Here is an 8,589-nt window from a genome sequence, read left to right on the forward strand (position 1 = left end):
AGTACCGTTTAGGACACTAACGACTGAGCTATCCGACCATTTCTCCTCTAAATAGTGAACAGTTCTGAACCGTGACACATATGTCAATATTGTTTATGTACTAAAGTCAATAATAATTACAATTTTCAATGAGTATTACATGTAATGTTTATATGTATATATCTATTATGATAACAGATGCAGAATTACATGTGAATATGTATATATTATTTTGTAAGTTTTAAGATAATCGATACAGAATACATGTGAATATGTGAATGTTATTTTGTAAGTGTTAAGATTGTTATTACTATACGTCAACATTATTGGGCAGTGTGTAAATCATATCAGTCAAAATTGTGATACTGAAGAGTTTTTTGTTCTTAAGAGAAATAACGTTGAGTGTAATGTACCTGGTAAGAGACTTATAAGTTATATATTAATTTTGATATTATATGTGTACCTACATGAAAAATTTGGCAGGTAGTTTCTTTATCAATCAAATCGATCATCTCCAAACATTTGATGATTGTTGATATAATGTATATATGTTGATGTCATACACTGTTGGTTATTTTGTATGTTTTGTGTCCTCATTGGCTTTAAAGCCTATTTGAATGAAATAACGTGTCTACTGCATAATAGAAACTGGGACATACTATGAATAAAGTCCCGAACAGAACAGTTATTCCATTAGAGCAGATAATGAATAAAAAGTTATTTTTTTAATATAAGTACTGAGCTTTCAACACACATACATTTATTTAATTACAGTTGTCAAACTAAAATATATGATAAATTTTACTATTAATTATCAATCCTTTATTAAAGCAATTTAATATTTTAGAATTTTGACAATTCGACTAAAAAAGAAAAGAAATATAAAAAATACATTCTCTTGATAAGTTATTTTTTTATTTTTATTTTCATGCTTTACCCGCTTATTGTTGTTGTAACAAAAATTTGTGTAATTTATGAATATTTCTTAGCGCTTCTAAAACGTCTTTTATTATCATCATAAATATTATTATTATTATTATTATCATCATCATCATCATCATCATCATCATCATAAGTATTATTATTAAAACACACATACATTTATTTAATTATAGTTGTCTAACTAAAATATATGATAAATTTTACTATTATTATTATTATTATTATTAATTTTATTATTATTATTATTATTATTATTATTATTATTAAAAAATAAATAACCGATTAAGCATAAGAATCAAAGTTTTGCCTATGAAAAAGTAACAATGGTTATGTTATACATGTATGCAAAGTTATTTGATATTTCCTATTTAATATTGCATTATTTTGACTTAGTTTGCTGGTTTCTACCCATTATCACGGACCTTAATATAAATCCGTGGCATTATTAATGCTAAATGCTTTATTACACAAACGGTATCTAGGCATATCACGCGTTTTCAAAACAGCCAATGAGTTTAAAGCGTTGGTTTTGTATCACGTGAATCCTATCAACCAATCAGAAATAGCGCGGGCGAAATGAAAAAAGAAACAACGCGATTGGAAATGGATGGTTAATAAAATTAAGAATATTGCAAAACAAGGTAGGTTAAGTTATTTTTTACCGTTGTAATATCAATATGCGAGCAATAGAATAGTTGCATTTTGTGAACAACAGCTTATTTCTGGGTTAAACTGATTTGCTTTTAGAAAACTTTAACACTTTTTAATCTGTTTCGCTATCCAATATGGCCGCCGGATTAGATAATTAAAGCAGGGATATATCCCTAAATTTAGACTGGGAGGTTACGAGTTTGATTTTGATTTCTAAACTGTATCTTGTTTAATAAATAATTTGTTTGAAAAATGCAAAAACAAAAAAATGAAAAGGGCATTTCTTAAATACGTTTATCATAACTTCCCTTTAGGGTAAAAAAGACACCACGTTAAAAATTACGACATTTTAACATCGAAGATGTCAAGGTATTACAGCCCATGAACATGGTAGTACAAAAGGATTAATCAGTGTGTGTGACACGACCTATTTATGCTTGATTGGTCAACTGATTGGACTTTATAATCTTGAGCGATCTCAATTATCACTTAAAATCAGGGGTGCGAGTCAATGTGCAATCAAGCAAGCTAAAAGATCATATCGAAAAGACACACTCAAATTCTATTTGTTTTAATAGTACTTTATGAAATTGATAGCCGAAACATAGGTTATTTTTTATCTATTCAATATAATAACAAAAATTATGAGATTTAACCGTTTAACATATTTTAAAAGAAAATTGCTTAGTACTTCTAAAAATATGTTTATAATTTTTTAGATGAAATCGTCTTTCTCAGTCTTGATAATTCAACAAGCAGAATACTTGTTTTATATACGCAGTTTTTATTTTTATACAAATCCCCATTATTTGATGCAAACATAAGTCAATTTAAAGACTCCGCTCTTTTCATTTTTATTCACTTTTTTAAGTTTCTGTACACATGTTTCTATATATTTCTTATTTATATTAACTATATATAAATGAATACAAATCTGAAACAAAAATAGCAAACAAATATGTCTTTTTCATTTAAATCATTATACACTTAGATGAATAAAAAAAATGAAAATATTTGTCAGAATTTTTTATTTACATTAATACAAAGAATGACAGATAAATATCTGTATGCTTGCATGTTATATGTCCGACAGGTGTAATTTACTTACCCTTGGTGTCAAAAGATATGTTTTGTTTACATTGATACGAAGCTTAGTGTCGGTGTAAGAATTTTAAAACTCGTGAATATAAAATATAGCAACGAACCAGAAGTTTTAAAACGGTTTTGTTTGTATTGTTTTAGCATAAACAGTAATTAGCTAGACCGAGTTTACTCGCAATTCAGGACAGACAACTCTTTTTTTTCATTCGATATTCTTGGTTATTTATCTACGTTTTTCAGGATAACCCAGATTTTAAATTGTATATACATGAACTGAGTTTTCAACATTTACATTGGATTTTTTATTGGACAAATTAAAATTTAAATATTTTTTTTCTTATTTTAATTAAAACACTTTGTTTAGTTTTTAAGATAAACATTACGCATAAGGTGATATCGCATGGGTCAGTCACAAACATGCAAGCGCCTGTTTGAGGAAACAGTTATTTAATATTTCGTTACACATAAATTTAAACGCTTGAAAAACTGTATAGAGCCTTTGTACATCACAAATTTTTCGACATTCCATATTTTGACTTATATTTCACATAAAGCGATATGGTAACACACGCACGAACGCACGAACACACAAACATACATAACTACACATACACATAAAAGTGAACACGTTCCTACAGTATTAACACTTTCGCACATGTGATCACTTATGAAATATTTTCAATGTGCTCTTTATCAGTTTATGCTGAAGTTATATTATGATTTTTCAGGACAGTGTACAGCGTGTTTAAATCTTCCAGAAATGCAGCTGTGCCCTCTTTACAGCAATTATAGATGAAGCAAAGTATGGTAGCAAGTAATAAAGATGTAAGTTCACGTATATACATTGTTGTATTTTGTGAATAAAATAAGACAATTACACGGACGTACCAAGACTCATATATTTCCATCCGTACTGACATCATGTGTTTTATTCTTTCTCAAGGCAAAGTCAAATTTCCTTAATTACACGCATTTATTTTGACATGAATAAATGTGGTTAGTTATAAATACAATGGTCCTCTTTTATATCTTGTTGGCGGAATGATGTCACACTTCATAAAATGATGTCAATTAAGACATATAAGCATTTTGCAGCGCATTTGAAAATGCTTTTGTGCATGCACACTAAAGTTAACAACCTTTGTCTGAATATAGGTAAAACAGGGTTTTCAGAAGCGAATATAATGTAAGATAAGAAACAGAATTTGAAATGTCTTGATGGCAAAGTTAGTAACGTCATTCGAATGTCATACACATTAAATTTTATCACGAGTTCGAGCCTCACAAGTTGTCTCACTTTTTTGCGTTTTTCTTTCCATATATTTTTTTAATTTTACATTAGAAAAATGAATTGGGATAGTAAGGTAGTTTTGTTATGATATTTAATAATTTAGATATACATGCACGGATGATAGTGATTTGTATCCTGTATAGTGTGTAGTATGTAGTAGTCATAGTACTTTTGCAGTGCAAGAGTATTTCGTGCAAACTTTACTATAGTTGAAAGAGTCTGTGTACAGTATCATGCATTACGTATAAGTTTGAACTAACTTGCTAAATAGGGCTAAATATAGCTACATTTAAAACAAAATGAGAAGTTAATAGAAAATAGCACAGCATTTATAATCTTTACAATAAATGATACAAAACTTTCTTTCTTTATTGATAATTATAAAGCAATATTTTTGGGAAAAAGGTGCAATCCGAGCCTAGCTTTCTTGCATTGATATTTACCACAACCTTACCTACTGCATTACGCTGAGAGTTGGTAAATTTGTTGATAATTTAATTTATATAGCTAGCCTGTTTGAAGATAATAAACACAATATGATAGCTGTTTTACACCTGGATAGTGGACTTGACCACCTCGTCACTTAATTATTATACAAAACGCACAGTACTTGTGCGCACGTGAAACATATGGCGTTGATACGTAAATGTTTCACGTGCGCACGTAATACTGTCGCATTCGCATGTATTAACTAAAATATTTCCTATGTTATTTTATGCAATTGTCACATATGATACGTATATTTTATTATCTGAATTTGATTTCATACTATCAGATTAATGCTACAGGCAAGGGAGGATATTTTGATTTATAATTTTTGTGAGAATTATCACTTTATTTTTAGTGATTGCACACTGTAAGAGATTCTATTGTCAACTTACCTAGTTAAACAGTCTTAACAATAAAAAAATATTAATCTACACTATTGTAAATTGAAGGTATTCATTCGTTGCTGTGAAGTTGTGATGAGACAGTTTTTAAAACAATTGAAACTGAAACAAACAATAATCCAAATTTGTTAAAATTTACGTTTTTATATAAATGAGAAGTATAGCTGGGTATTCCGGCTTTTACTTAACTGGATATCATTGTGCAAACACGGATCTACATATGAGTAGCAAATATCTGTACATTTTAAACTTTTTTTTTTCAAACGAATTGACTCCTGCTAACGATGCTAATATACATCGTAAAACGATAAAAAAGATTATGTCAGCACTTTTTCCCAATGCAATGTTATTTTGTTTAAATATATTTTCAATCAATAAAATAGTCTTTACATAGAACAAAGATACCATAATAATTTATATTACAAGTGTGAAATATATATATTCGTAAAAGTTTCATAACAAAAACATATTTAACTTATCATTGTTATTTAACAACTTATCATCTGTCATAGATTAATCATTTCATTTAAATCCTGTGTAAATGGTTGCTTATAAATGACATCTTTATCCTAATAATATAAAATAATTTTGAAATTTGCATATGAAAGAAAAATTGTATATGTATATACTTTTAATAAATGCTTGTGTATGGTCTTTTGAAAGTTGTGATTACTATTTCATGACACTATTTAAACAGGATTTTAAACTCTCTTTTTTCAGATACACACATGCCGAAGAAGATTGTAATATCTGGAGAAAACATTTCCTACGTCACGAAATAGACACCGTCACTCTGGTCTACGTAACATTCCTATAGATGACTGATATATTTAAGTGCTTTTAAGAACACTGTTTGAATGACGAATTTCTGTGAATACGGATTTTTAATTTTAATGATTATTATTAAAACTTTCTGTAATTATCAATTTGTGCTATGGACTCATTTTCCTAAAATAATATGTGAATGTTAACACGAACAAATGATATGAATATCTTTAAAATGTTTTATGGGTGTAATATAAGTGGCTCATATGAATAATTGTTAAGATAAATCGAAAAGAACTTCAAGTTAGCATAGTTTGTTCTAGATTTAAACAACATGCAATTTTTAAAGGTTACGGCATGAAAATATCGAAAAATGTACATGTATAATTCGATCTCTGAAGAAAATATCGCGGTGCGGATGTTCTGCACTGTGATACGTATTTCATGACTCTGTATCGCAACATACCGATATATTGCCGTTCCTTTGCAACGCTACAATAATGTGTCCCGCTAGAATAAGGCTTACAACAATATATGACTATTGTAGCGAAGACATGTTTATTTTGTTTAATATATGTATACATATTGAATATATGTTTATGAAATAATAAATATTTAAGAGTGACTCGATTTGGTTTTTACTTTATTATTTGAAATACTCCAATTGTGAAGATAAAGTTCTTAAGCATATGACTTTACAGTTCTCATTCGAAATGTTTAATCAAACATGTTCTATTGTACAAGCCTGCATTTCGGTCATGTATACGTGTCACTTATATGTAAATGCATACTTTTGATAGTATCTGTACCTTCTTTTATCTCGAAAATACAGTTCTGTATACCCTGTGTACAACTGAACAATGCAATTCCGTATATCCCCTGTATATATTGAAAATACGATTCCGTATATCCCCTGTATATGTAGAAAATACGATTCCGTATATCTTCTGTATATGTAGAAAATACGATTCCGTATATTATCTGTATATGTGGAAAATACGATTCCGTATATCATCTGTATATGTGGAAAATACGAGTCCGTATATCATCTGTATATGTAGAATATACGGTTCCGTATATCCTCTGTATACGTAGAAAATACGAGTCCGTATATCCTCTGTATATGTAGAAAATACGGTCCCGTATATCCTTGGTATATTTATAGTATACTAGGGATAACAACCTTGATAAAGTCCGTATACGGGATTTTATTCTCCGTATACTTCAAACATACGAACAAATATACGTACATGTATATGGTGCAAATACGGAATTCCGTATATGCCTGATGCATATACGGACTTCCCGTATACCCGGTGTTCCCTATACGGACTCGTATACTTGGTCCGTATATTCGACAAATACATCCCGTACACGCCCGTATATGTCAAAAATACGGGACCGTTTATTCCCGTATATCAGTATATTTTTCGCAGTGGACTGGATTTTCCTAGTTTGTTCAGTTAGTACATACCTGATATTCTACTACAGGAATCTGCTAATCACATTGTGAAAACAATAATTATTATTATTTTGTATTTTTTCGTATTTAAATTGATACTGAAATCACGTTTGGTAAAACTGAAAGGTAGAACATTAAAGCTATGCATATAGGTGATCATGTCCATATATTGAAACAGAGAAAGGATACCATCCTGAAGTTATCAATTTTAAACACTTGATATATATGCAGTTAGTTGTGTAATGGAAGGTTAAAAGGGGGACAGTATTTGTTACTTTAACAGATATGCATTTAATACTTCGACACAACTCAATCTTTATTATATGATTTACTGTTTATTAATTTTACTATATACTGTGGTTTTCTTTCTACTTGATTTTGAATTCCATTATTCCATCCGAATACCAATGTTAATAGGATTTCATATTTATTGAATAGAAACTATAGGAATTATTAATGTAATGTGCATATATGTATATTTTAGTTCATGTATATGATGGGACTTATAATATTTCTGTGTTTAAAGAGTTACAGTTATGACATTATTATTAAAGGGATGAGACTTGCATTTAAATTTACAAATGATAATACATGTATTGATTAGTCTAAAGGTTATAGGTTTATACCCAGTGTTAGCTGGCTAATAATAGTATCTTAAATAGTTAAAGGAAAATATTGTAAAGGGTTACTTAGCCTGAATGTTGTGGATCATTTTCTGTGGTTTATTTTCTGAACTTGTGAGATTTGACAGGTAACATGATGACCTATCCAGAATTGAGGTTGAATTATTGTCCATTACTAGTGATGCGAGGGTCTATGGTGCAATTCCACCGGACGGTGCATGTACTGGTCCTTTAAGGGAAGAAAATTTCCTTTAACTTGGATCATGCAACATAATTTATAAAGTCTAAAAAATATCATATTCTGAATTCTTATTTTAATTTTTTCTAACATGTGCATAGTTTGAAAAGGACAGCTCCTGTCTTATCTTCTTGTAATGGAGGGACACCGGGCTCAACCTCCAGATGTCGGACAGAGGCAGCCCAACTACAGACTTTTCATAGAGTAGATTGTTGCTTGCACTTGAATAAATTTGTGCACAAAATTTTATGGCGGGTGATTTGAGCCACATGAAAACCGACAAAGTACAACAAGTAACCGATGCCAAAGAAAACATGAAAACACCACAAAGTGGTTCGTTTGTTGTATTTTCATGCTTTCGCCCGGTGCCCCCTGATGCAAAATACAACATGGCAGAAATCAGTCTCCATATTTTTCTAAGTTAAACCTAGAAAAAAGGTTAGTTTTTTATCTTTACAAAGAAATACATATTGTACATGTATAAGTACATTTATGTTCACTTTTAAATTGACCTGATATAAATAATGGTACAACCAATAACTGTCTTAGCCTCTTTTACTAAAAATAATTATACAATATATAAATTGTTATTTCAGTTAAGACTACGAATATGTAAGTTTTTACTATTGTATTAATCAAAATTGATC

The 8,589-nt window shown here is 29.5% G+C and overlaps 1 long non-coding RNA gene across 1 annotated transcript; it reads left to right on the forward strand.

The window, feature by feature from the left end:
• The first annotated feature begins 1,209 nt into the window (after positions 1–1,209).
• On the forward strand, positions 1,210–6,244 carry LOC132749300 (uncharacterized). Its single transcript, XR_009628390.1, has 3 exons — positions 1,210–1,562; positions 3,402–3,498; positions 5,575–6,244. It is a non-coding gene; the product is annotated as an uncharacterized LOC132749300 (long non-coding RNA).
• The last annotated feature ends 2,345 nt before the right edge of the window (positions 6,245–8,589 follow it).

The sequence above is a fragment of the Ruditapes philippinarum genome, unplaced genomic scaffold (assembly GCF_026571515.1).
Source record: "Ruditapes philippinarum isolate M1 unplaced genomic scaffold, ASM2657151v2 ctg22943_1_1_1_1, whole genome shotgun sequence".
Classification (NCBI taxonomy): Eukaryota; Metazoa; Mollusca; class Bivalvia; order Venerida; family Veneridae; genus Ruditapes; species Ruditapes philippinarum.